We start from the raw sequence: 27,745 nt of genomic DNA on the forward strand, positions 1-27,745 counted from the left end.
CTCTTCAGCTCAAGGCTAGTGTTCTACCACTTCAGCCACAGTGTCACTTCTGGTTTTGTGAGTGGTTTGTTAGAGATAAGAGTCTCAGGGAGTTTCCTGCCCGGGCTGGCTTTGAACCTTGATCCTCAGATCTCAGCCTCCTGAGTAGCTAGGATAATAGGCACTAGCCACTGGCGCTGAGCTAAGAGCTTTGATCTTCATTTCCAACATGTAATGAAATAAATAGTTGGGAATATGAAATTATGGTATCAAAATTGAGCTCTTCATGTGTCTAGTACGTTTTTCTAATTGCCCTATTAGTTAAACTTTTATTTTTACATTTCATCCTCACTTTCCCCTTCTATGCTTCCCTTCTTTTCTCTCTTCCTCCCTCTTTTGAGTCTTCCCTTCTCTTTCCTTACTCTTTGATTTGTTCTTTAGTAGTATTGAGGTTTAAACCATGGTATTTTACTACTCAGCTGGATTTCTTGATGTGTACTCTCTCATTTGAATCAGCCTTGCATTTTTCTGGTTATTGTTTGGAAATTGAAAGATTCACAGACTTTTCTGCAAAGTCTGGCTTCAGTCTTTTAGACTGAAGTAGCTAGCATTTGTTTTGCCAGTGCCTGGGCACTGTCCCTGAGCTTCTTTTGCTCAAGGCTAACACTCTACCACTTGAGCCACAGTGTACTTTTCTGTTTATGTGGTACAGAGGAATAGAACCCAGGGCTTCATGCATGTGAGGCAAGCACTCTACTATTAAGCCACATTCTTAGCCCCAAGTAGCTAGCATTATAGATGTGAATCATCAGCACCCAGCTGCTCCATTTCGTTCTTAATACAACAATATTATTCAGGCTTTTTCAGACTATGGGATGAGATGCAAAAAGCAGAATGATTTTTTTTATTCTAACTTACCATTTGCTTGGAAATCTTGGCCTTTTCCTCATAGTTCCCATCTTCACTTGAAAAATAGGTTTCAGTGTCTTCCTTCAAGCTTCTGGAATGATAATAATGTCTATTTAGACTTAGAAATGGGCATAAGTACATCATAAGAATTTGGGTAAGTTCTGATAGGCAGGGCTCCATTCAACATTTGATCCCATGTAGCTCAGATAAACTACACCAGGCACTGAAAATTGACAGATACTTGATAGAAAAAAATGACCAGAATCCTAGAAACCTCATATACAATTTATTGTGAAGTTCTGGTTTCAATGGAGAACTAACTTTGCCATTGAAACCTAAGAAAGGGTACATATTAGGTGGACTGAGGTCACAGTGAATTTCAGAAAATGTACCAACAGTTTGGTTTTCATGTGGATGTCCAGAGATAGAGCTTAAATATGTAAAGTCATCCACTGATGAAAAAGGTACTACTGATTTAGGCACAGCTTAGGTGTTATTCATTTTGATAACTAGGTAAATTCAAGTTAGTGGTTAATAACTTGGGACTCCTAGTGACTGCTATCTACCAAACCTGGTTAGGTTTTGATTGGATTCCTTGATGAAGTTTTGCTCTTGACTGTTGTGAATCCTTGCTTGACAGCATCTAAGGTGAAACATTGCCAAAGATTGCACCAAGAGGCCTTTCGATGGGTCATAAAAATGCTATAAAAACGTTAAAATTGCTGCCATAAAAACGACATAACAAAACAGGAAAGCTTCTAAATTCAAAAGCTACAGAAACTGAGACATGAAACATCATTTTACACATTCCAAAGAGTTTTAGGTACAACCCCACAATCATTTACATAGGCAGGCATTTTTTGCATGTACTTTGCATGTACTTTATAATGTCCTTTAGAAAATATCTGAACATCCTGCCATTAAGTATGTAAACACCTGACTTTTTCTTAAGTTCATCCTCTACCTGGGTCCCTTTCTAACTTGGATGGCTAAATTGAAGAATATGAATTTTCTCTTTGTCTCTTCTTTGAGAGGACCCTCAAAACCCTCTATCATACGGGAGACAATGATTTCTTTCCTTGATGCTTAGGAAAATAGTGCCATGTTAAGAGCTTAACTCATCATGAAGCTAGCAATTGACATTTGATAAAAAAAAAACTCATTAAAAATATGCGTTAGTAATAAAGCAGAAGCCAGTCTTCCTTCCCAGAAACTGCACCTTTGCTTTCATTTCTAGCATTTGTTTTTTTCCAATAAAATATTTGGGTATCCATTAACACTGGTGGTTTGGTGAAAGTGTGCAGTAGGAATGCACTTTCCATATGCCTTGTATGCAGATGTGGTTGCATTGAGATACAGTAGCTGTTTGTATCATCGTTGTAGAGTTCAGAGCATGTTAAGAATAGTCATAAATGTATTAAATTACACCATTCCCAGCACTCAGAAGGCTGGGTGATCCCTTTCTATTTGTCATTTTGATGTAATGTGTTCCCATTCCTGCTCATATCAGATGCAAAGTATTTGAAAAGATGCTAGAGTGAATTGAAATCTGATTACATCTGTGTTTCTGTTTTTGAGTGATGGCTTATTTTCCTGAGATACACTGTTCTGTTTTCTTTTTAATTTCACAAATGTATGCATCCCTTCTGTTTCTATCTTCCTTACATGCATGGGTCATGTGGGCTTTGCAATTCTTATTCTAAAATAGACATGATAAATCAGTATTTTATAGGTTTTAACAGTGAGAAAGGAAGAAACAGAAAAAAAGAGAAATAAAGGAAGAGACAAGAAAAGAGGGAACAATTTAAAAGAGATACACTCCTACATGAAGATGCCTTGCATGCTAGATAAAAATTTACAGCATGCTCAGCTGTCCTTTCTGCTTACCAGAAATATGACACAGGAATTCCCCAAATGAATAATTCATAGATTTTACATTGTGTACCTTTGTAGGTAGTCTTACGAAATCTCCCGCCTTCCTTCTTTGGCCCTTTGAGGCATGTGTCACCCCTTTGCCTGCATATCTATGCAATGTATACTACCCTCCAGCAGTCACTGAGCCCTCTCTGATGCTTATTTTACTTTATAGTGGCCCCAAACCACAAGAGTAGTGATGCTGGCAATTCAGAGGTGCCAAACGGAAAGCTAAAGATACTTCCAAGTGAAGTCCAGTTTAGATGGGGAGAGAACTCATTCATGCAATTTTATTCTACTATAGTACTGTATTTCTTCTATTTTGTAGTTGCTTATTATTATCTCACTGTGCTCCATTTATACGTGAAACTAGTATGAGTATATACAGATAGAAACAACATGGCATAGATAGGATTTGGTATTATCTGCTGTTTCAGTCATCCATTGTGAGTATTAGAACTCATTCCCACAGAGAGGGCTACAACTCAACCTGTCAATCATTTGAATACCTCTTTACAATCACTTACTGGTTTTTTTATGATAGTATTTGCTGTCCTACTGTCCTTATCCAAGAGCCTTTGAGAAAGGAAACTTAAGTAGAGAGGAAGACTTTTGATTAGTTCATAAACCTGCCACATACTTTGGAAAACAAAGACAATGTGATGTACGGGTCTTACAGGACTGTGTTGCCTAAAACCATGGGATACGTGTAGTTATTCTCTTGAAGATTCTCTTTGAGAAGTCACATCTATTCGTAAACTGAGTACTACAATGAAAACATGAGTAAACTTCCACATAATACATTCATACCCTCTAAATTATTCAAGTTAATTCATTTATTTAAAATCCCAGTTCCACTTCTGAGCCTTCATTAATAAACTAGAAAACAACATCTCAGTACAGAAAGATTCCTCACTAGGGTATTGCTGCCATCAAGGGTATATCCTACACAGCACTGCACAGCTAGTATGATAGACATCAGGAAAGTACCTGACAAGACCCATAACAGTTAATTGGCCACAGGGCAGAGCTGGTCTCAATACTTCCAATGTGTCCAAACCCCAAGTTAATTGGATCCAATGATACACATTCTGCTCATTGAATTTACAGAGAGCATATGTGGAAACAAGAATTCCAAGGACTTATCTGCAGGACTTATCTGCAATGGGCTTACTAGTGTCCAGAGCTGACAGCATTCACAATTTCTAGCTAGTACATTCCCTTGTACTACTTATCGATGAATTATAATGTATGAAGATGAGTGTGTATGACACCAAATATGTGTGTGCATTTATAAATATCTGCTTCCTAAATTAGAATATAATACCGGGATTATTTACAACCTAGTTAGTTTTTGTCAAGTATGTATGATCATTACAACAATTGTGCTTTACTGCTAGCTCATTAGGAATGAAAAGTACTTCTATTATCCATGACAGTTTAAGACCTCCAATGCTTGCCTGATATCAGGCAGTCTAGAACCTTGTACAAAATATGTTTTTTCCTGTTATGTTAAAATTTAATGTAGAAATTAAGTACAGAGCTTCACAATAATAATTGATTTTAAATAGAGTAGTTATAAAAATATACTCTTACAAAACTTGTGGCCTCCCGCTCAAAGTATCTTAGTGTATTTTCATTCATATTTTTCACTGAAAGGAAGTAATTTTAATTCTTTGGAGAATTTAAATGATTAACATTTCCAGGAGCCAGTGGTTCATTCCTGTAATCTTAGCTACTCAAGAGGCTTAGATCTGAGGATCATGGTTTGAAGCCAGCCCAGATGGAAAGTCCTCGAGACTTTTATCTCTAATTAACTACTGAAAAGCTGAAAATGATTCTCAAGTGGCTTAAGTGATAGAGCATCAGTGTTCAGAACAACAACAACAAAAAGCTCAGGGATGGTGCCCCAAGCCCTAAGTTCAAGCCCCGGGACCAGGACACACATGCAAAAATAAATAAAATAAAATATAATAAATTACAATGGCCAGTATCACCACTCTTGTGGCTTTGAGTCATTCCCAAGTAAAGAAAGAATTACTTCAACATAGCACTGTCATATTGTAACAGGCGATCTGATAACTGAGATGGATTCTAATGACAAAATGGTGGGAAATGTATACTTGTGTATGGTACGATACACTTCTCAGGGCAGGATGAAGTAAGATTGTGCAAGAGTTTTTCATACATAATGCATGTAAGATTTTAAACCCATAAATTATTTATGTGTGGAATTTTCCAGTTAATGTTTTCAGTCTGGAATTTACTGTGCATAACTCAATCCACAGAAAGTGAGACCCTGAATGGGAGTGTCATTCTGCTGAACTGTAAAAATCTCTCTCCCACTTTCAGCAGCCAGTGCTTGCTGTCCTATGTGATAAGGTTTCAGGGAACATGAAGTGACTCTGTCACTTTTTGTCATACCACACACCCTAGATGGCTCACTAAGTGATTTAGGATGGCAACCATAATAAGAGAGCCTGTCCATAGCTAAACAACTAAAATAAGTCATTTTTGAGAAGGAAAATAGAAGTGTTTTCTGAGCGATAACTTTATGAGACTACCTGGCTCATTAAGTCATAACTCATATTAAGTCCTTATTCTTGTCTGTTTGGCTGGTACTGGGGTTTGAACATAGGGCTTTGCCTTCTTGTTCAACTTGCTTGCTCAGCTGGCGTTCTATTTCTGAGCCATAGCTCTAACCAGAACTTTCCTAGGTGTTTTAGAGATGGAATCTTTTGGATTTTTCTGATTTAGAATCTTGATTCTCTGGTCTCAGCCTCCTGAATAGCTAGGATTATGGGAATTAGCCACAATAAACTGACCAGAGTCTTTTTCATCCAATGTTCATTTTCCTGATATGACTTTTGAGATTTCTATTTTATTTGACCTTCTCTGGGCTACCAAAGGCATCCCCCAAACACAATGGGCACAGATTAAGTGCCTAAGGATTTCTTGTTCATTATCTTTTTTTGGGGGGCAGGGGGTCTGGATGTGGGGCCTGAACTCTGGGCCTGGGCGCTGTCCCTCCACTCTTCAGCTCAAGGCTAGCCCTCTACCACTTGAGCCACAGCGCCACTCAGCTTTTTTCTTTTTGTTTATGTGGCGCTGAGGAATCGAACCCAGGGCCTCAGGCTTGCAAGGCAAGTGCTCGACCACTGAGCCACCTTCCCAGCCCCTCTTGCCCATTATCTTTTACCAGCTATAGTCTGAGAAGTCTGGAAGGATAGAGTTCACTGTCTCTAAGCTGTCTAGTGGGTGTTTCTTGTGTTCTTCATATTTAGAGGTTTTCTGATGAGACCACAACACAGTAATCAATATAAAGGAGTTTTGGTTTGGTGTAGTAAAAAGAAAATAAGTAAAAGTATGAGTTTTGAATACATTTACAAAATACTAAGTATCTGCTTCATAAAAAAACTATAATCTGATCTCTTCTGTCTTTATATTTAATGAAGAGCACAAAAATTGAAGGACCACTGTTATTATGGGTTATAAGCATACTGTAGGAATTAATGCTGAAGCTCTGAAAACAAAAACCACTTTATTAATCCCTAGTCTTTGCACTTGTAAAATCTCCATCAGCAAAACAAGGAGCAATACTCATACTTACTGAGCTGATAAAGGGGCTGAATGATTTTTCTTTCCATATGGTAAGTGGGTCAGTAGAAGTAAGGGCCACACACAATGAAAGAAAAAGTTAAGTTAAATAGAGTGCATGGAGTGACTGCTATGGTGTCTGGGACATTAGACTACTCTTCAAATAACATTTCCCCATCCTTAATACCACATATACTCTCTTTCTATTCATTCTTTTTTTTGGGGGGGGGGTCCGGTCGTGGGGCCTGAACTCTGAGTCTGGGTGCTGTCCCTCAGCTCTTCAGCTCAAGGCTAGCGCTCTACCACTTGAGCCACAGCGCCACTTCCGGCTTTTTTCTTTTTGCTTATGTGGTGCTGAGGAATCAAACCCAGGGCTTCATGCATGCAAGGCAAGCGCTCTACCACGGAGCCACCTTCCCAGCCCCCGTGCACTCAGTCTTTTTATTGACAGTGTGGAAATTTACCAAGTCAGGCTTCCGTTTACTGCAATGAATGTGCAGTGCAGTCTTCTTTTTTTTTTTTTGTCCTTGTCTTCTCAAATATGAAATTGTCTGAAGCCTACACAATTTGGAGGTGGATTTGAAATAAAGCTTACCAAATTACTAATTAAATGTGGAACTAAATATTTACAAAGAGAAAGTTATTGTAATGAACTATATATTTAAAATAGGTTATATGGCACAATCACTAGAAATTTCAAAAGGATAATTTCTGTTAATAATTAACTGAACTTAAGGCCTCGTGCTAGCTCAGCTAGCACTCTACCATTTGAGCCATGCCTCCAGAACAGATTGTTGCTGATTTTTTTTGTAGAATCATAAATATTGAATCAGCTTATGTTTTAATGATCTCAGAAAACGTTGCTCATCTTTACAAATCACTGATAAAGTATAAAATATTAGAATGTTGTCAGTTTCTGGGACCATGTCAATGTTTTTTTCCCCTATAAATTGTCTGTATAATTTTGAGTATTTTTCCACAAATGGTCTTCTCTTTTCATACATTTCACATCTTGTTTTCCTTGCATCACCTGGGTGTGTCACAGGTGCTGTCATTCCTCCTGACAACACGGGTCCTCTGTCTTTGTGCCGTGGGTCCAGCTACAAAGACAAGGGGCAAATATATCCTAGAAGACATTCCTGTATAGAAATGATTGTCAGTCATAATCACAAGTCTATATACAGGGGTTGTTAAAATTATGTGATAAGTGCATATATACATTCATATCATATAGAACTGTAAATCCAAATTAAGTACAATCCCAAAATAATATCTACTTTGATAGCTACTCTACATGAGAGGGTATGTAGTAAAAATAAAGCTTTGTTAAATGTTTATAAATATCTTAGGTTTGGGAAATTTTGTGAATATGCTTTAGGACCCACTTCCTGGCCAAACTGAAGGGACTGGAGTGTCAACTTTGCTACCTTTACCTTAATGCAGTCATTTCATTAGTGAAAAAGGAATGCTAAGTGGCATGAGCCACTGGTGCTCAGCTCATTCCTTATTATGAAAGCTAGCCTTGTCCCTCTTCCTTCAAGCATGTAATTGCATAACTACTACTCAAACCTTCTTTTATTCTTATGCCAACCTATTGAAAATACTTTTCTCCTGATCATCTGTGTCTACTTACATTTTTTAATTGGATTTTTTATTAATAAGTTTTTTTATTCTGAAAATACCATACAGAGGGGTTACAATTACATGAGCAAGGTAATGAGTACATTTCTTTTCTTTTTTGGGGGGGGTGTCAGGTCATGCGGCCTGAACTCTGGGCTTGGGCGCTGTCCCTCAGCTCTTCAGCTCAAGGCTAGCACTCTACCACTTGAGCCACAGGACCACTTCTGGCTTTTTTTCTACTTATGTGGTGCTGGGGAATGGAACCCAGGGCCTCATGCATGCAAGGCAAGCGCTCTACCACTGAGCCACCTTCCCAGCCGCATGAGTACATTTCTTATCAAGAATTGTTGCCTCCTCCTTTGTTTCCCCTTATCATCCTTGCCCTCCCCCATCTCTAAAACTATTTTAGTTCATACTCTTGGTTTCAAAAGGAATTAGTTTGTATAGTCAGTGGTCTAGCGAGACCATAAAAAGGAAGGTCAGATGATTTAGGAAAGTAAAAGTTAAAAGTTAACACACATCAGCTGTGTGACAGATACTCTACTACTAGAACTTTGCATCTACAGGAACTTGTATCTTTCTTGCAATTGCTTCATTTAATGTAAAAGTAAGAAAGTAAAAATAAGCCTTGACCATTTCTTCTCTTTCAGTCCCTATAATCCAGTAAAATAATAAGCAGTTGTTTTTTTTTTTAACCTCTTGGGTATGGCTTCAACATATTGACTCATCCTTATGCACATTGCCATGGTCTACTTCAGGCTTTCATAACCTAAGACAACAAAGGTGCAGTTGTGTTGCCTAGTCTTTTAATAATGAGCTTATATAACACTTTACAAGTACAAATGATTATAAAAGAAAATTGGCTAATGGCTAACAGACACACACACACACATACACACACACACACACACACACACACACACACACAAATCAGAAAGAGATGACATTGAAGTGAACTTCCAACTGTAGTAACATAATGTAGAATCACAGGAAAGATAACCAACTGTGGGGATGTTAATTTACTGCTGTCCTTTCCCCGGGTATGTATCCTGAGGAACTCAGTAAAAATAGGATAAAGAAAGAGATTAAATGGAAAGGATGAAGATACCTAGGGGGAATTGATGCTGGGAAAAACACCCTACACATTCTCATGATATTCAAAGTACACAGAATAAAACATTGGAAATGGATTGCAATTTAGGAGCATGAAAATTTATCAAGTGTCTTAGGCTGATCCAGATACTGTAAACAGAGCATCTTACAAACAACAGAAATGAATTCCTCTCAGTTCCATAGGCTGTCTAAGTCTGAGGTGTTGGCAGCTTCTCTGCCTAGTAAAACTCATGGCCTCGGTGTCTACTTAATTGGGGGTGAGGTGTGCAAGTCAGCTCACTAGGACCTCTTCTGTAAGGGCATATGTTCTTCTGGATAATCGCCTACCAAAGCTTACCACCTCCTAACACTTTCACCTTTGCAGACCCAGTTTCAGCATGTAAATCAAAGGAAACATGAACTTTGATTCTTGCTTTCTATTGTAAGTTGCCGTCATGAGAAGGAGGTAGGGAAACACTCACTGTTCAAGCTATTTTTTACCAAATTAAAAAAAAAATCATTCCCATCTCTTTCATGTTTTTCATTATTTTATACTAAATTAATTTTTCCCTATTTTTATAATTTTATCTGATGATTTCATTTTAAATATTTTTGATAAAATCAGTGTTAAATGTTCTCCACTGATTATTAAGATCACTGTGCTTAATTTTAGCTTTCATGGTCATTTTCATTGCTGTACATTATAGTGAAAAAATAGACTGTGTGTGCATGTAGAATATATAGGGTTGCTTATTTGTTCATTAAGTTACTAACTCATTAATTTTGTTAATTGGTTATGTATTTTTGTTTTTTTTTTTTCCTAATAAGGCCTTGTTAAGTGCCTTGGCCACCTTTGATCATCCCTTTCCCATTGTCTTCCAAGTGTTAGGATTACAGGTGTGTGATGTCACACTCAGCGGGAGCTGTCTTAGATGAACAAATAAGTTTTGTAACAGCTGTAAGAGTGATAAGGAAGGCTGACATGGTCTTGAGAGAGATAAGACCACATGGACAATGATTTGACATCTGATGCGCTGTTCATAGAAATGAACATTGGTATATCTAGTACTAACGTTTGTACAAGATGAAGGCCAGCAAGAAACAAGACAAAAATGTTCAACTACATCTAAGTCTATTCAAAGATTTCTCTACTTGAAGATTTTTCCCTTTATCCTTTGAGGATGGAAAGCTATGAAGGGTTTTCAGTAGAAGACTGACATGACATGATCCACTTTTTATCCTAGGACCATCACTGTGGAGCTGGAGCCTGGGCATGCGGGTATCTTCAGCCTGGAAACCAGCTGTCAGTATCTTTAAGGGTGATATACTATTGCAGAGAAGAAACTTGGAGAGTCTGAACTAAGATACGGTCATGTATGTCAGCCTATGGCCACTCATCATCATCACTCAAAAGCTTGTTTTCTCAAAATTTAGTTTTCCTAAGGTATCTCAAAACTCTCCACATAGACACATTTAATGGCACTGAGCTGTATTTGAGACTGCAATCAGCCAAATGCACCACATACACCTCAGCAAATGAAGACCCCTCCCTGGGAGGCTGAATACTTCATTTATGAAATCAGTGATTCCTTCCCTTCTTTTCTCCTGCATGAGCATTGCTGAACGGAGCATTGTTTTTCCCAGCCTGATTAGGGGAGAAAAATGTTCACCTAAGATGCTTCATTAACAAAGAGTGTAGTGTTCTCTTGTTCTTTTTAAGCTGTCTCCTACATTTTAATTTAGTGGGCAATGCTAATGAACTCAACATGAGACCTAACAGTTTTCCATGGGGATAGAGAAAATTTGAATAGTGCCAAGTAAACATAGGATCATAAAGTCAAAACAAGGCCAAATTCAAATCCTAATGACCACAGGTCCTACAGGTATTAAAGGAATGTCACCAAAGATTGCTTTTGCATATGTATTGATGTTTTGATAGGCTAATAATGCTTCTTAGAAATTGCACCATATCATTTTACATACAAAATGATAGACAGATAAAATATGAAAGTGTTTTCTTCTTTAGAGATTCCAACCTCCTAGGCATCATTATTTTCAGTGTTTGAGCCAGAATTTTTTCTTCAATCAAATGCCAATTCACTTCCATAATTATTAAAATTTTTCATTTTTTTTAGCCTTTGTGGGTCTGAGTCTTCTTTCATAGGCAGGGCAACTATTACATTGTTATCTTACTATCTAAGGCTACATCATTTTCTCCAAGTGTATTGGCCTGCCTTGAACAGATGTTTTTGTTTCATCCCTATTGACTCTTTATTATCAGTTCTGTCCTTGGATAGGACTGTGTTCTTTTCCAGAGAAAAGCATGTCCCAATTTTTTTCTTTGTTAAGATATTCTCCATTATAGTAGACGGCAGTGTCTGATTCATCCTACAGTTGGTGGATATCTTTATTCCTCATAATGACTACATCAACAGCAGCAATGAATACCTAAGATAACAATGTCCCTCCTCCAGGCTCTCTCCCTGAGTGATGCATCTGGCCTCCTTGAATGGTGCTCACTGAAGTCATGAGATAGGATAATAAGATACCAAAGCACGGGAGGCCAGCTTTTCTGTCTTTGCCCATTACCTCCTGGCCCTTGTTCAAATGGAAAGCAAAACATCCCAAATAATATTATTCATCTTTAGAAGCTCTGAAAATATGAGAAGCTAAAAATATTTTGAGAACTCATTTTTTAAAAATTTTTTGCCAGTCCTGGGGCTTGAACAGAGGGCCTGGGTACTGTCCCTGAGCTGCTTTTTGCTCAAGGCTAGTGGTCTATACCACTTGATCCACAGTGCTACTTCCATATTTTTCTATTTATGTGGTGCTGAGGAATCGAACCCAGGGCCTCATGCATGTGAGAAAAGCACGCTGTCACTGATCCACCTTCCCATTTTGAATGAAAGAAAGGAATATTCATGTAACAGCAGTGTTGTCATGTATTATTTGTCAGGCATTGCAGAACAAAAAAAAAAAAAGGTATTTTTCTAGGGAAAATCAAAATGGTATTGCCAGACATGTCTCAGTGGCTCACACCTGTAATCCTACTCAGGAGGCTGAGATCTGAAGATTGTCCTACAAAGCCAGTCCACGCGGGAAAGTGGTTGAGACTCTTATTTTCAATTAACCATCAGAAAACCTGAAGTGGGCTATGGTTCAAAGTTGTAGAGCACTAGACTTGAGCAAAAGAGCCCAGGGACATCACTCAGGCTCTGAGTTCAAGCCCAATGACCACCACCAACAACAACAAAAAGAAAAAGCTACTGCCAAGAATATTAGAAGTTTAGCACAGTATCTATATTCACAATTATAATGTTTTAGTCATCCAACTAAAGTCCTGAACTACAGAAAAGTTGGATTAAAAATGTCTTATGATTGCTATGCCATACACAACTATCATATAACTTTAAGTGGGACAAGTGTGTTAGGGAAAAGTTGCTACAAAAATTCTCAGTCACAATCATCCATGTTCAACAGAAATCCATTTACCTCCTTATGATGGAAATAATGTTTTTTGAAGATTGTGAAATTACTGCAGGCATAATCAAGAGTCACATAATTGTTTCTTACTTACAATAACCTTATCTCTTCTGTTATTCATTAATCAGGTGTTTAAGGCAAGTTGATTATGTAAAACATGATACAATAATAAAGGATGTAGCATCAGACCACATCGAAAGAAAAAAATATAGTTTTTCCATGTTAAGAAACTCTGTACAAGATGGTAAATTGGAAATAATAACAAGAAAGGAATAGAATTATTTGAAATATCACAAAACAAGATTGGGCTGAACTAAAGTGTTACAGAGATTATATGATTGTGTGGAAAGCAGAAGGGAGGGGAGAGGGAAGTGAAAGACTCAATATGTATCCTACAAAGTTTAAGACAAATGGGGAAGTGGTAGGTTGCAGAGGGATGGGTGAGAATATTGGGAGGAGTGACATTGTATTCATAAACTGCTTTGTTGAATGACAACTCCTTTGTACAACTAATTAAGGATGATTTAATAATCGCCTATATATCTTGAATTGTTTTGGCATTGACATGTATAGAGAATATACCATATGGATATGTTTTCATACATGTTGGTGCCCCTATGTGAACATATGCAAGGAGTCCCCATATAAGGCTTAAAATAGCTTTAAATAATTTTATACAAAATACTATAATCTTGGTTAATCAATATTCTGCTCATTGTAACTCTTTTAGAAGATATTTCAGAAGATTACAGTGCCATTATACTAAATGATACTATCATACTGGTTAGTGAGTAAGAGAAAAAAATTGGAGTTATTCAGAAACCAATGAACTCTCTGAGAAATAAAATAGTGCTATTGTTTCTTGGTTATTATAGCTCAATTAGGTTGCATACTCCTGGACACAAGTAATAGAAGTTTAAGATATTTGATCCCTGGGTATAACTTGCTGTATGGTGTAGAAGGTACTTGATACCAAAGCAAGCAGAGAAATACCACACAGACGTGTTGGACAGTGTGAGCATGTGCAGAAGAAAGCTGTGTTCCTTGGTATCTTCACTATCTACCCAACCCCAGCAGGGAGTGTCTATGCCTGCAAATGGAGGAGGATTAATTAAACTCTGAGCTTTTCTGCAGCATCACCATAAATCAGGGTGGACTAAATAGGAAAGGCATGACCCCAATAAGGAATCATTGCTAAAGTAAATAATGTTTAGACCAGAGAAAAAGGAAGCCAAGTCATGTTAAAGAGTGTACATTCTCTACTGAAGACTTTCGACTTTGTACCTCCAAGTTCTATTATGGAACTTTCCTATTGATAACAGAGTCTGACAGAACTGAGTCTCCAGCCCCTTCTTGTGTGTGTGGGGGGGGTAAGTTATGGTAAGAAGAACTATGTGTGATTAACACTGCCTGGTTGTCATGGGTGCCTTATGAACATTTTGGCTGAAGGGTGGTCTGCTTGCCTAGCAAGGATGATATAAAAGTATATTTAAGGATTCAGGTGGACCTGTTGCAACAATGAGAAGTACAAAATGTTATGTCAAAACCAGCTTTACAATGTCGGTGTGAGGGGGAGGGGGGTATAATTGGGTGGGGGGAGGGGGGTAAAATTGGGTGGGGGGAGGGGGGAGGCGGGGAAGGGAAGTGAAGGGTAAACAAAGGAGGAGGCTGCAATGCTTGGTAAGAAATGTATGCATTATCCTGCCCATGTAATTGTAGCCCCTCTGTACAGTATGTTCTCAAATAAAATAAAATACAATTAAAAAAAAAGTATATTACACTTTACAGGATTTTTTCAATCAATTTTGCCTTAATAGTATTCACTTCTGGCTTGTGAAATATGGGAGCTAATGTAAGATTTTTCCCTACTTATTTTTTAGCAATAACATTGAAATGGGTAGAATCCAATGAGACAATTCCAAGCATCTCTGGAAACGTATTTGAAGGTTAGCTTCCAGGCACATTACTATTCTAGTGTACTCAAAGCCCATATTTTTACTCTGTAAAGGAGATTATGATAGGTATGGACTGAATGACATTGTGTGCCAAGGCACAGAGAGTTTAAAACTTCATGATCAAGATCAATCTGAAAACAGCACCTTCCACAGCAATCCTGCCATAATTTTAAGATTATAAAATTAATGCAGCCATGTAAAGTCATATAATAGTTTATTCCATATGAACTTTTCCTATTATTAAATTACAACTTAGATGTCATTTTTATATTGTTTTTTATTGTATTTAGAGTAAGGAAATTTATTAAGCCTCATATTTCTTAGAGTGAGGGGAATAAGTTACACATTTAATTTTAAGGGAAAAAAATAAATTTCTTCAAGAAAGGTAAAGTAAGGAACATCCTTATAAAGCCAAGGTAATTCTTACCTTTTCTCAGAACATACGTATACCCAGAGGTACACACCTAACACCTATCTACACATAATTTTCTCTTTTCTTGGGCTTAATGACTGTTTCTAAGCTTAAAGAAGGAGACTGACACATTTTTGTATGCTGCCAACAGTGAGGAATTACATGACATTATGATTTGGATAAGAGTCACCATAATCACCAACATATCATTCTCTGTACTACTGGGAAATGGTCTCTAGATTACATGATGTTTGTTTTACTAGGGATGCTGATTTTTCTTTATACTCCCAGAGTTGATTATGTGGGTGGTTGGCCATGCAGGAGACTAAGTCATTCATAGAGCATGCCTATCTTTACCTTGTCATATGACTGTCACAATGAATTAAAGACAAGACAGAATGTCATTGATTATTCATTAAGAATTAAGGTATGTAAGCTGAATATTTTGGTGCATGGCTGTAATCCTATATCCCAATACTTCACAAACGAAGGCAAGATAATCAAGAATTCAAAGCCGCTCTGGGCTACATAGCTATAATTTGTCTAGAAGCTATAATTTGTCTAAAAAAAGAAGAATCTAGGTACAAAAGAGCAGGTGTTTCTGGGAGATATTTCCTTCCTTCTATCCTTCCTTCTTTCCTTCCTTCCTTCCAATAAAATAAGGTGATCAGTCTGCCATTTTCCAACTTTTTCTGTTATTCCATGTTTGTCAGCAGGGAACAGGGACAAAAGGCAGGTGTTTCAGGGAGATATTTTCCTTCCTTTCCTTTCCCTTCCTTCCTTCCTTTACCTTCCTCTTCCTCCCTTTCTTCCTCCCTCCCTTTCTTCCTCCCTCCCTTCTTCCCTCCCTCCCTTTCTTCCTCCCTCCCTCCCTCCCTCCCTCCCTTCCTTCCTTCCTTCCTTCCTTCCTTCCTTCCTCCCTCACTCCCTTCCTCCCTTTCTCCTTCCCCTCCTCCTCCTCCTTCCAACCTTCTTCTTCCCCCCTTCCTCCATTCTTTCCTTTCCGTAGTTCTTGGGGTTTGAACCCATAGCCTCATGTTTGCTAGACTGGCACTCTGCCACTTGAGGCATGCCTCTAGCCCTGTTTTTGCTAATGATTTTTTTCTGCATGGGCTGCCTTTGAATCATAATCCTCAGAATCTTGCCTTGTGAATATCTATGATTGCAGATGTGAGCCTTCAGCACTTGGCTTTATTTCTTTAAATACGCTTCCAGCCCTTTCTCTTTTCTCTGCTTCCTCTTCAATTTCCACAATGCACAGAGTATTTCTTGATGTTTGAATAGGCTTTCATCACTTTATTTACCCCCCCTTTTTTTTGTTCCTCTACTTGACCTGTCTTTAAACAGAGCTCATTGAGTCCACCAGGGCTAGCCTGATCTCAGTCCACAGTAGGGGCCGGGGCACTAGGGGGCGACAGGTGTTAGTACTGAGACAGCAGTGAAACAGCAGCTACTTATTTCTGCTTCACCCACATCCAAGATATTAATCTGCAAACTCTGCTGTGCTAGCTAGCTGGTCCTTCTCCACTTCAATGTGCCTTTTCATTTTTTTGAAATAATCAGGTGTTGTAACAATCATTCTCCTGGATTCCTTTGCCCTGGTGAAGGGATTTGTTGTTGTTGTTGTTGTTCATGGACATGTTATGCAAATTGAAGTGTTCACAAGACACAAGCCTTAGCAGGATGCTAATGGCTGATGCCTGTAATATTAGCTCTACAGGAGGCTGAAATCTGAGGATCATGGTTCAATGCCAGCCCAGGCAGGAAAGTCTGTGAGACTCTTATCTCTAATAAACCACTCACAAAACCAGAAGTATTGTTGTAGCTCAAGTGGTAGAGCATTAGCCTTGAGGTGAAGAACTGAGGGCAGTGCCCAGGCCCAGAATTCAAGCTCTACAACTCACCAAAAAAAAAAAAAAAGACAAACCTTGCACAGTCTTCTTCCACTATCTTGCTGACATCATTCTCCAGAATCTCTTCTGATTTAGTCATAATTCCCTGACACCTGACAAAAGTTGCTTCATGAAACAATGTACTTCTTTTAATGAAATAATATCTTTTACTCTATGCTTTCAGAACTCTTGTATTTGCATCTTCTCAAAATAGCTTAAAATGAGCCTTACAATAAAATGGCCTATCTTGTAGTAGCATATTCTGGTATCCTATATTTAATTTAGCCATTATCCATACCTTTATCATTATTTTGCCTATTGCCATCAGTATTATTAAGATGGTCTTTTCCTAGATTTTTCTTTTTGTTTTTATTTCTACACACTTCACACCCATCTTTAGTTCTCCAGAACATGGATTTATATATGGAATTCTTATGTCAGTGCTTTCTAATATTTGTAAGCTTTTGAAACATCATATTTGCATCCCTTTACAAAAAATACAAACATATCTTCTATCAACTCCATCCATAGAGAAAGCTACTCTCCATGCCCCATAATGATATTCTAAGGCACAGCCGTTTTCTCAGTAAACAGGGTAACAAAGTTCAAGGTTCCCTTCCATGCTTCTGTATGCTGCTTGCATTGTTTGTTCTGATCCTCTTGTTTTTAAAAGTCTGGTTGGTCATCTGCAGCAGAGAAGGATCAGATGAGAGAGGAGATAGAAAAGTATGCAACGGAAAGGAAAGAACTAATGACCAAAGAAACATTTCTTTGGATGAGTTCTGAAATCAAAATAGTCTCAAAGAGTGAAGGCAAAAAAAGGAAAAGATACAGTGGCATATTACTGGAAATACAGCCATACTGAACCACTGTAATGACAACTGCCAACCACCCAGAAAGATAGTCCTCATGCAGAGGAGGGAAACACAGGGGGAAACACCAAAAGGGACTGAGAACTTCTGCTCCCTGTGGGTACAGATCTCAGCCCATCCATTTTGAAAAGGGTAAGCTCCCTTTAAAAGCTCCACTAAGCCACAGCTCCGGGGTAACATTTAACAGCTTACACAGCGCCTTGAGTCACAACCAAAGGCAAATTTATCAATTTTTCCAGCCAAGGCATTCTCTGAAATCTTTTGCTCTTTTTTCTTTAATTGCTCAGCTAGGGTTCATTGGACATAATTGAACAGCTACCTGATTAGAGGACACTGGCTGAGAAGGGCACAAGCCAGCTGTCATGAGTCTCCTGCACTTTGAATGGGTTCCTCCTGCTTGCCTTCTCCCTGCTGGGTAAATGGAACGGAGCCATTCCCTTCCTGCTACCTCCATTGGAAAGGGAGACCTGAGGCTTCTTTACCAGCAGCCAGCCAGCCAGCAGCAGGGAGATTGTCTGCCCAGAGTTTCTCCTTCCGGACCAGATGTTAACTAAAATCCTCAAATTTCAGGATTTCATTAAATGTGAGAATCACACTTTCTTCTCATCATCTGCAAAGAACTGTAGCTTCCCTGAGGGAGAAAGGCAACTCAACTTGCTGAATGCCTCTTTCCTGACTCCCTGCTGCCATCTCTAAATAGGACCTGTGCTAGGAAAAGTGGATCTTTCTCTTATCTTGAGAGTCCTAAGGACCAGGAGCGTTCACAAAAAAACACTCTTGGTGAATATTTGTCTTTGCCATTGCCACAGTCACATTTACAATGATGAAAGTTCATCAGCATCTGCAGTAACACCAGCTTTGCCAGCTCTATTGATTCTGCAGAGAATTTTCAAAACATGAGAAGCAGAATCTTCTTGGCCCACCCACAAATTTTCCTTTGTGTAGCCACATTTGCTTAAAACAGTCTGTCATACATATCCATCACCCATTCTGAATCATAAAGTGACAGAAATTTATAGTTGATAGTAGTTGTGAGAATAGCCTTGTGTAGAAATCTATTATGTATGTATGTATGTATATATGTATGTATGTATGTATGTATGTATGTATGTATGTATGTATGTATGTATGTATGTGTATCATTGTATGAATGGAATGTACCCAAAAAACCTCCGATGTCTAACATAAGACAAATTAATCATATACTGTATTTTAGTGCATCTTTCAACTTCTGTCTAGCAATTCGTCATGGTGATCAGGTGATCATCGAGTTGGTCCAAGCTGAGACTATAATTAGAGATCAATCTAGTTATGATTTCAGGCTTACTTTGGTTATAGAACAGCTTTTAGATAAAGATGTATTTTGGAATTTGAACAGCTTACAGACAAAAGCTCAGAGGACCCAGGCAGGAGACATTGGTGTGTTGCTTTCATAGGCTCAGGAAGCTTTGTTGTAATGCCTTGAGAAATTAAATTGAGTAAGGAATTCTTTTAAAGTCTAAATGTGTCTGCCATTCTGTTCTCAGGGCCGGTCACCTGATTTCAAGGTTTAGGACAATAAAAAAAAGGTGCAGGTGTCTGTGCTAGAGAATATACAGAATTTCACCTCAAGTACAGCAGCGGCTTCCCGTGCGTGGTTGCACGCCTGTGAACCTGGCCCTGGCTACAGCACATTCTTTCCTATTCTGGCCTAGGAAATCCAGCAGCCTTAGTCAACTTAAACAAAATAACAATCTCCTATCACAGATATAGAAAAACATTTTAGGTACATTATAAATAAAAACCGACAACTCTTTTTGAATTTTAAGAAAGGTCTGTAATTCAGGTTGGCCTGCATCCTCCTCTCTCAATGTCCTTAATACTTATAGGCATCATGCCTGGGAGAATGGATAGAAGTTAAAAGTGCAGTTTCATGCCATTCAGTTAATAGAAAATAAAGTTAGTTAATCAAATAAATCTATCTACTTCTCCTTAATTTATTAAATGAAACTTCTGACTTCTACTCCTCTTTCTTTTACTAGGAACTGTCTCTCAAATCTTGGTGCGATTGTTCTGTTCTACTTATGGTTGTGAATTGAAAATTAATTTGTATTTTCACTCCCTACATAATCTGTGTCTTTTCTTTGTGACACCAGATTCACTTCCTTGAGTTGACTTTGGCTCCCTGGATTTTAAGAAGTCTTTTACATGTTTCTCTTTTCCAGCTTTTGTTTTCCCTCTATCTAAACTAGAGTTTCCTAACTTTTACTTCTTATATTTCTCCTGGAGAAGTATGTTTTAGGCATTTTCTATCTCTATAAGGACTGGAGATGCGTCTCAATGGTAGAGCTCTAGCCTTAGCTGAAAAAGCCACCAGGCAAGGTCCTTGGTTCAAGTGATGGTGTTGCCAACACAAAAATATAGTAAATTTTAATGCTACAGTGGTACTTATTTCTATTATAAATATATACACATTATATATACCATTATATACATACATAACTGCTTTTTTTACCACACAAAAGTCATGCTCTGTCCATCCTTAGGATGATATTATCTCTTTCAAATGCATATCTCAGGATCATTTTAACTCTGCCCCCCACTCTCTCCCTCTCCCTCTCTTGTTCCCTCTGTCTCCCACTCTCTTCCCTTCTTCCTTCCATCTCCCCAAACCCTAAAAATAATAAAACTCTCCAAAATACTAGCCTTAAACCTCAAAGCTGTTAAAGTCAAAGAGTTCCACATCATCAAGTATGAAATTAGCCTACGAATACTTTTGTGCTAGGACAGGGTGAACCCATCTGCATTTTGATTATGATTTCGTTTTCTTGACTTCTAAGTTCAGTTCTATTCATAGCTACTATTTGAAGGGATACTTCTAGGTCCACATATGAACAAACAGCAAATCATTATCTATAATCATGAAAGGGATATAATGTTATGTAAGCTCTAGAAAGCTGCATTCTCTTCCAACTTGGCAATCTGAAGAGAAAAGAATTGAGTGATATTTTCTGTATATATAAAGAAATATGAAAAATCAGGCTTTAAGCAGAGTGTCTTTCATGTTTGTTTCAATAATCATGGCAAAGAATGCTACTGGAGCAGTGCATTCCTGGATTATAGGAAGAACATCAATAGACTTGAGAAAGGTTTGAATGGAAAGTTACTTAAGGTAGAAGGGAAATGACAAAAATTAATGACCCCTTACTGGCCAGACTGCAGATGTGAAAAAAATTGTAGTCAAAAAGTAATTGTAATCTCTCTCTCACTTTCTCTCCTCTCTCTCCTCTCTCTCCTCTCTCTCTCTCTTCTCTCTTTCCTCTCTCTCTCTCCCTCATCTCTCATGAGTCCAGTGGCTTTCTTCCACCATGCCATTCTGCCATGAAATTTCTCCTGAGCCATAGCTTTAGAAGCAATGGAGCCATCTGACCATAGGTTAAACCCTCTGAATCTGAATGAAAACAGGGGCCAAAAAATCCTCTCTCTGTCCTTCAAAACGTGGTTTTGGAAACATTAGCAGGAATATGAAATATCACCTTTCCTAAAGTCAAGACAAAATTTTCCTTGATCTTTTTCAATGTTATTATTCCATTTGTTGATAAAGTTTCTTTTCTATTGCATGAAAATATGGCCAAAAGATTAAACTAAGCCAAAGTATTCATGGAAATATTTACTTCCATATAGCAACTAGCTAACCATGGAATGAAGTTTAACTCAGCTTGAAATAGATAGCATAATTTAAGCAATTTTTTTCTCCTAGAGTTTTATTAGAATTCTATTACTTGGACTACCTTGAAATTATATAGCTAAAATAGAGTAGCTGGGAAAAAACAGTGAAATCATCAACTTCTCAATTTATCATGTTAAAGCTTCCTTTCTAAGGACAGGATCTAAACCTTTAGATACTTAAAAATGGGTCGAAACCTACTGTGAAGTCGAGGTTCTGAGAATGCCTCATCTAAATTGAAGAATATGCAAATTCTCTGACCTTGTCCAAGTAGAAAATGATGGTACTGAGAGGGGATATTTTGCATGTCCAGAGACAAAATTACCTTGAATATCGTGTTAGATCCTTTAGAAAAATAATTAATTGCAACCATTTTATCCAACCTACTGTTTTCATGATTATTAGGTAAACTTTTCTGGGTGTACTGCCTCGACTAATGGACCACAATCTTCCACCAACCACACAGCTGAAACTTGCAACATTTGAATCATATAGGAAAGACTTCTCATTTTGCTGTGCACTGCCTACTTAATGCATTACCAATGTGTTTGTCAAATGTATTGATTTATGGCCTCCTTTGTTTATAAAAGTTTGTGTAACTATTTCACAGGGAAACATTTCACCCTGAGTGACTTGAATCCATGTTCCTGTGCCATGGTTGCTCATATTTAATTCAGAATAAACGATTTTCTTATCTCATTTAAGGTGGAGTTATTTTATATTGATACTGCCATAACTATTTCTAAAATAAAGATATGTTAGTTTTATTTTTCTATCTAGTGAGGGACTTCATGACAAGCGATGACATGGCCAAATGGGAAAAGGTGTGAAAGAAATAAGAAGCAGTGTGTGAGGAACATATGCTGCTTGGACAGAAAACCAGGAGACATGATAATTTCTAATGAAGAGCCCTATGGTGCTGCATAGTACTTCTTCTCCATTTTACATCTTAATTCAACAAACAGTCACTGAGTATCTATTGTAAACCAACAATTATGTTAGAATCCTATGAAACTTATTTTGAGCTATTACAGATTTTTCCCATCACATCCTGCCATTAGAGAGCAATGGCTTACTATACAGGGCTCATGGAAATTGATGCTGTGGCCCTCAGCTTTTTGCAAAAGGATAAAACAGTATTTTTCAGTCAACTGGCAAGGACATGAGGAGCTGTAACCTCAGCTCCTAGGTTGGTAGTGGGAGAATTTAAGGAAGCAAGAAGTTGTTGTTGACTGGGTGGATAGAGTGTGTCAGGATAAGATTTCTTTTAGGAAGGACTTATAGGTGTTCTATGAGAAAGCTGTTCAAAGTGTGATGTTAAAAGGTCACTATAATCTTAGCTGCTCAGGAGGTGAAGAGCTGAGGATTGTGTTTTGAAAGTAGCCTGAGCAGGAAAATCCATTACACTATTATCTCCAATTAAGCAACCTCCCTTACCACCCCCCCCCCCCGCCAAAAGAAAATTGAAAGTAGCGCTGTGACTCAACTGGTAGAGTACTAGCCTTGAGCCAAAAAGCTCAAGAGTAGGGCTCCAACCCTGAGATGAAGCCCCAGAACCAACACTCCCCTCATCCCCCAAAACACACAGTCACTGACCAGGCAAGATGAGTTTGTCTGATAAATCCAATCTTGCAAAGCTGGTTCCACATTGTTCAAACTGAATAGATTCCAGAGGCTTTCCCTAAAAGAAAATGTTGCTATTTATGTAATGTATTTGAGCATGTTCAATATTTCTCAGCCTTCTGCCAAAAATTGCACATATGTACAAAATTTGACCTTTATTGCAATAAAGGTACCTGCATCTTCCTACTATCTCACCTCCACAAAAACCTCGAAGGCTGTTTTATAATTAGCTGAAATGACTATGAAAAAGGCACATCCAGAAACTTACATAATGATTCACCTTGCAAGGTTCATAAATATTTAGCAGTCAGGCATTACCTCTCTGGCCATATTAATCTTACCTTGCAGTGAAAAAGGGGAGTGATCTGGAGAGATGAGACTGGATGTTTCAAACAAGTAATGTATTTTTCCCAAGCAGAATAAAGCCCTCCAGCTCATTCCCCCCACCCCTCTGTAAGACCTATGTACGTCTACCCTACTTGGAGTAAAGCAAGATCATTGAAATTTTTTCTACCTAACTACTTAAACTCTACCTCCTGCCAAGATTAACGGATTATTTTGTTCCTACCCCTTACTGGGCTCCGCCAACAGGGAATAATCCCAAAATTGCAATAGCTTTCCTCAGATCACAGGTAGCATGGAAGTGAGACTTCAACTCACTTAGGACCTCTGGCTGAAAAACACAATGCACAAATAAAGATTAACAGGAGAAAATCAAACACATTTCTCTCTTAAATTTTATATAAGACACAAGAATCTTCATAAAGAATAAGAATCTAAAGAATCAGGGAAATCTGTACATTTTATGCTAAAATTAGTAAATGAGTTGGTAGTTTTGGACAAGCAAGCACAAATGGATAAAGCATAATATGGTCTTGTGGTAATAAGTGTAGGGAACTTAGAAAAGGCCTTTGTTTAGATTTATCTTCTGTGTCTGTGTGTCTTCAGAGGTAAGAGCATTTCTTCCTTCTGGACATAGGAGGATTCCTTATGGAAAGAGCATCTAATGAACAAGTACCTCAATGAAGGGTTAGATAGAATGTACGGTTTGCTTGAAAGTAGATAGGAGTGGAAGAGCTGCAGTTGAATGACCTGCATGCCGAAAGGGTGGCAGTGGTAGATCTGAAATAGCCCTGCTTCTGATGTTTTCTCCTCTCAGTCAAATTCAAAATAGTGTGTCAAGGTATCATATTTGGAGTATCATGCTCTGGACTCTAATAAGTGCAATGTTTCTTATTCTGAGAAAAGTAGTTTGATCAATTCTGGATGTCCGTAGTTTGGGCCTTCCCTTATGATCCTAAATAAATATCTCTGTTGATGAATGAAACCATTTACCCACACATAGGTTACTGTCAATTTTGTACATCTTTTCTATGGCCTGTTTTTAATTTGGCCCTTGAATAAGGAATTTTTCTTTTTCTTTTCATTTTTAATTGATCTCAAAAAAAAAATAAATAAAAGCATGAAAACATATGCATTTGCCAAGCCCTGGTTTATATTAACATGAATTTATTAAATCATTGTAGTTATTAGCATAACTTAATTCTTCCAGGGTGATCCTACCAAGGAGTAAGTCACAACTTTATTTCAAGTATTTACAGAAGGACCCCTCAACTCTTCAGGAAAAATCATCCCAATACTCTGAATTCCCTCACAACAAAGTTTTCCGGATAGGTCTCCAATTTGAAACGATCATATTAAGATCTTTGCTTAGGAGTAGGTACAAGGGCTCTCACCTGTATCCCTGATACTGGAGAGGTTGAGATCAGTAGGATTGAGGTTTGTGATTACCTGGGGCTGAAAGCTTATGAAAATTTCCACCTCAGCAGAACAATTGGGGCACAATAGCAATAGGAGGATCACTGTCCAAGCTGGAGTGTGCAAAAAGTGAGACCTATCTCAAAATTAATAAAGAGCAAGAGTTGGACGTGTAGCAGTAGAGAATCTAAAGAAAAAGGGTAAAGTACTGAATTCAAAATCTCCATACCCCACAAATAGATATTTATCCAATATTAATTGCTCCTGACATCTGTCCTCATTGAAAGACATGTGTTAAGCCAAATTTTGAGATTTCAATAGATTAGACTTTTACTCTTCCTCCCCTAAGAAAACTACTTTGTTGAGTGCTGGTTGGTTCTTCACAACTAGCCTGAAGGTATCATTAGTCCAAACAGAATGTATGACTTCATACACAGTAATTTTTTTTCTTTTTGTCTTATTTCTATCCTTTTCCTTCTTTTTTTCTTCCTTCCTTCCTTCCTTCCTTCCTTCCTTCCTTCCTTCCTTCCTTCCTTCCTTCCTTCTTTCCTTCCTTTCTTCCTTCCTTCCTTCCCTCTCTCCATCTATTTCTCCATCCTTCCTTTCCTCCATTCTCTCCCTTCCTCTCTCCCTCTGTTCCTCCTTTTCCTCCCTCCCTTCTATTCCTCCCTCCCTCCTTTTCCTTCCTTCCTTCCTTCCTTCCTTCCTTCCTTCCTTCCTTCCTTCCTTCCTTCCTTCCTTCCTTCTCTCCTTCTCCCTCCCTCCTTCTCTTCTTCCCTATTTCTCCCCTTCCTCCACCCTCCCTCCCTCCTTCCCTTTCTTCCTTCCCTCTCTCCATCTATTTCTCCATCCTTCCTTTCCTCCATTCTCTCCCTTCCTCTCTCCCTCTGTTCCTCCTTTCTTTCCTTCTTCCTCCCTCCTCCCTCCATCCTTCTTTTCCTTCCTTCCTTCCTTCCTTCTTTCCTTCCTTCCTTCCTTCCTTCTATTGTTAGTATGATAGCTTGAATTTGGATTCTAATGTTTGTTTGTCTTGCTTGTTTGATTGGTGTTTTACCAACTGGAGATAAGAGTAATGAACTTCTCTGACTAGACTTGGTTCAAGCTGTGATTGAATCTTAGCCTTCCAAATGGCTAAAATTAGCTGGGTGAGCTACGGGTATCTGGCACAAAGTGTGCTTTACTGGTAAACCTATTGTGAGAATTATGAGTAGAGCAAGATCAATTGCCTCCCACAGGTTGAATCATGAAATATGCTGTAGATGGGCTAGAACAAATGTGACTTCATCCTATTGGGAAAAAGTCAGGGAAAAACAAAAATGAGAACAAAACTACTAGAGTTACTCTCAAGCAACTCATGAGATAACTCAAGATGGCTTGGTTCTATCAAGCTATGTCTGCCCATATTGTCTCTTAAGGTGAAAACAATATATTCAACCTTGTCTTATTACTAATATCTTTTCAGGTGATGTTAAGAATCTTATGTTAAAACTATTCCAATACTTGTTAAAGGCATAGGCTTTACTCAGGAATATTGAAATTGTTTATCATGACAGGAAATTAAAAAGGGGCCTTAATCCTTTCTCACTAAGAATTTATAGTCAATTTTTATGAAAGGTTATCAGGGTTGTGGGAATGCTGGGTAAACTTTTTTTTTTAGTAGGTTGTGGGGCTTGAACTCTGGGCCTGGGCATTGTCCCTCAGCTCTTCAGCTCAAAGTGAGTACTCTACCACTTGAGCCACAGCACCACTTCCAGTTTTTTGGTGGTTAATTGGAGATGAGAGTCTCATGGACTTTCTTGCCTGGGCTGGCTTTGAACTGTGATTCTCAGATCTCAGCCTCCTGAATAGCTAGGATTACAGGTGTGAGCCACTGGCACTTGTCTAAACCTTCTTGATATTATTTTTCTAAAAATAAGCCATGGTGACTAGATGTGAAATTTGATCTGACATTAAGAGTGATCAATATCTCAGGTACCCAAAGGTGATTCACCAGATAAGAATGGATTCAGGTGCTGGTCTATTCAGGAGAGGATTTGGAGGAGACTGCCTAAAATTTGGCCAAGCAGAAGATGTTTGTTAGTCTTCTTCACTTTCCTTATTATAGATGCCCTTGCTGGGAATTTTAAATTGTCTGAAGGCATGTTCCTATTTCTTCCCTCTATACTAGAATTTAAATTCCTAATATGGACAGCAATGCTGTCTGTTTTATTTGCTTCTGTGTCCCCCTAATTGTCCTGAGCTAAGAGGCCCCTAAGAAAAAGTAACTGCACCCAGTTCTACACATTCTGACTCTGTGGTACTTCCCTTCTTACCTCAGCCCCTGTACCAGCTGCAGTGAAGGCTCACACTGAACTCTGCAGAATAGAAGCCACTTGTCAGGTCATTAATTTAAATGAAAATGTAAATGTTTTCTTAACAATGGAAATAATGACTGTCATGGTTATTAAGCTCTATGGTAAGAATAAGTTTTTCCTTTTTCCTAGTGCCAAGGGCTTTGTCCTCTTGATTCACTTGCTGGATCACAGCTGATATTCTACCACATGAGTCACACCTGCAACCTGACATTTTACTGTATAATTGAAAATACACTATGCATACTTTTCTGCTCAGGTTGGCTTTAAACCTTGATGCCATGATCTTTGCCTCCTTAGTAGCTAGGATTACAAGTATGAGCCACTGGCACCCAACTAAAAATAAATTTTCTGTTCCTGAAATTGTAAATATCTTTTGACTACTTAGTTTGGGGAACTCACTTCAGACTGCAAATGTCAGGTCAAATGTCAGATTTTTCAGTGCATGATGGTTAAGGTGGAAGAGGCATCAGATTATAGGGTCTGGTACTACTGTGTACCAGGCATTCTCCTGAGATCTGAAAATAGATTCCTGAGAAGTATTTGTGGGGACAGCTGTAAATTCTGTCATGTGAATTGGCA

At 38.2% G+C, this 27,745-nt stretch overlaps 1 long non-coding RNA gene across 1 annotated transcript in view; it reads right to left on the bottom strand.

The window, feature by feature from the left end:
- Window positions 1–27,745, bottom strand: part of LOC138823011 (uncharacterized) — a 67,809-nt gene that overhangs the window by 38,101 nt on the left and 1,963 nt on the right. Inside the window, exons 3-5 of the long non-coding RNA XR_011370712.1 lie at window positions 23,623–23,727; window positions 23,028–23,112; window positions 898–979 (exon numbers count right to left, since the gene is read on the bottom strand). This is a non-coding gene — a long non-coding RNA (uncharacterized lncRNA). The remainder of the gene's footprint in view (window positions 1–897; window positions 980–23,027; window positions 23,113–23,622; window positions 23,728–27,745) is intronic.

Source organism: Dipodomys merriami, unplaced genomic scaffold (genome assembly GCF_024711535.1).
Source record: "Dipodomys merriami isolate MVZ:Mamm:240054 unplaced genomic scaffold, mDipMer1.0.p SCAF_12, whole genome shotgun sequence".
NCBI classification, from domain to species: Eukaryota; Metazoa; Chordata; class Mammalia; order Rodentia; family Heteromyidae; genus Dipodomys; species Dipodomys merriami.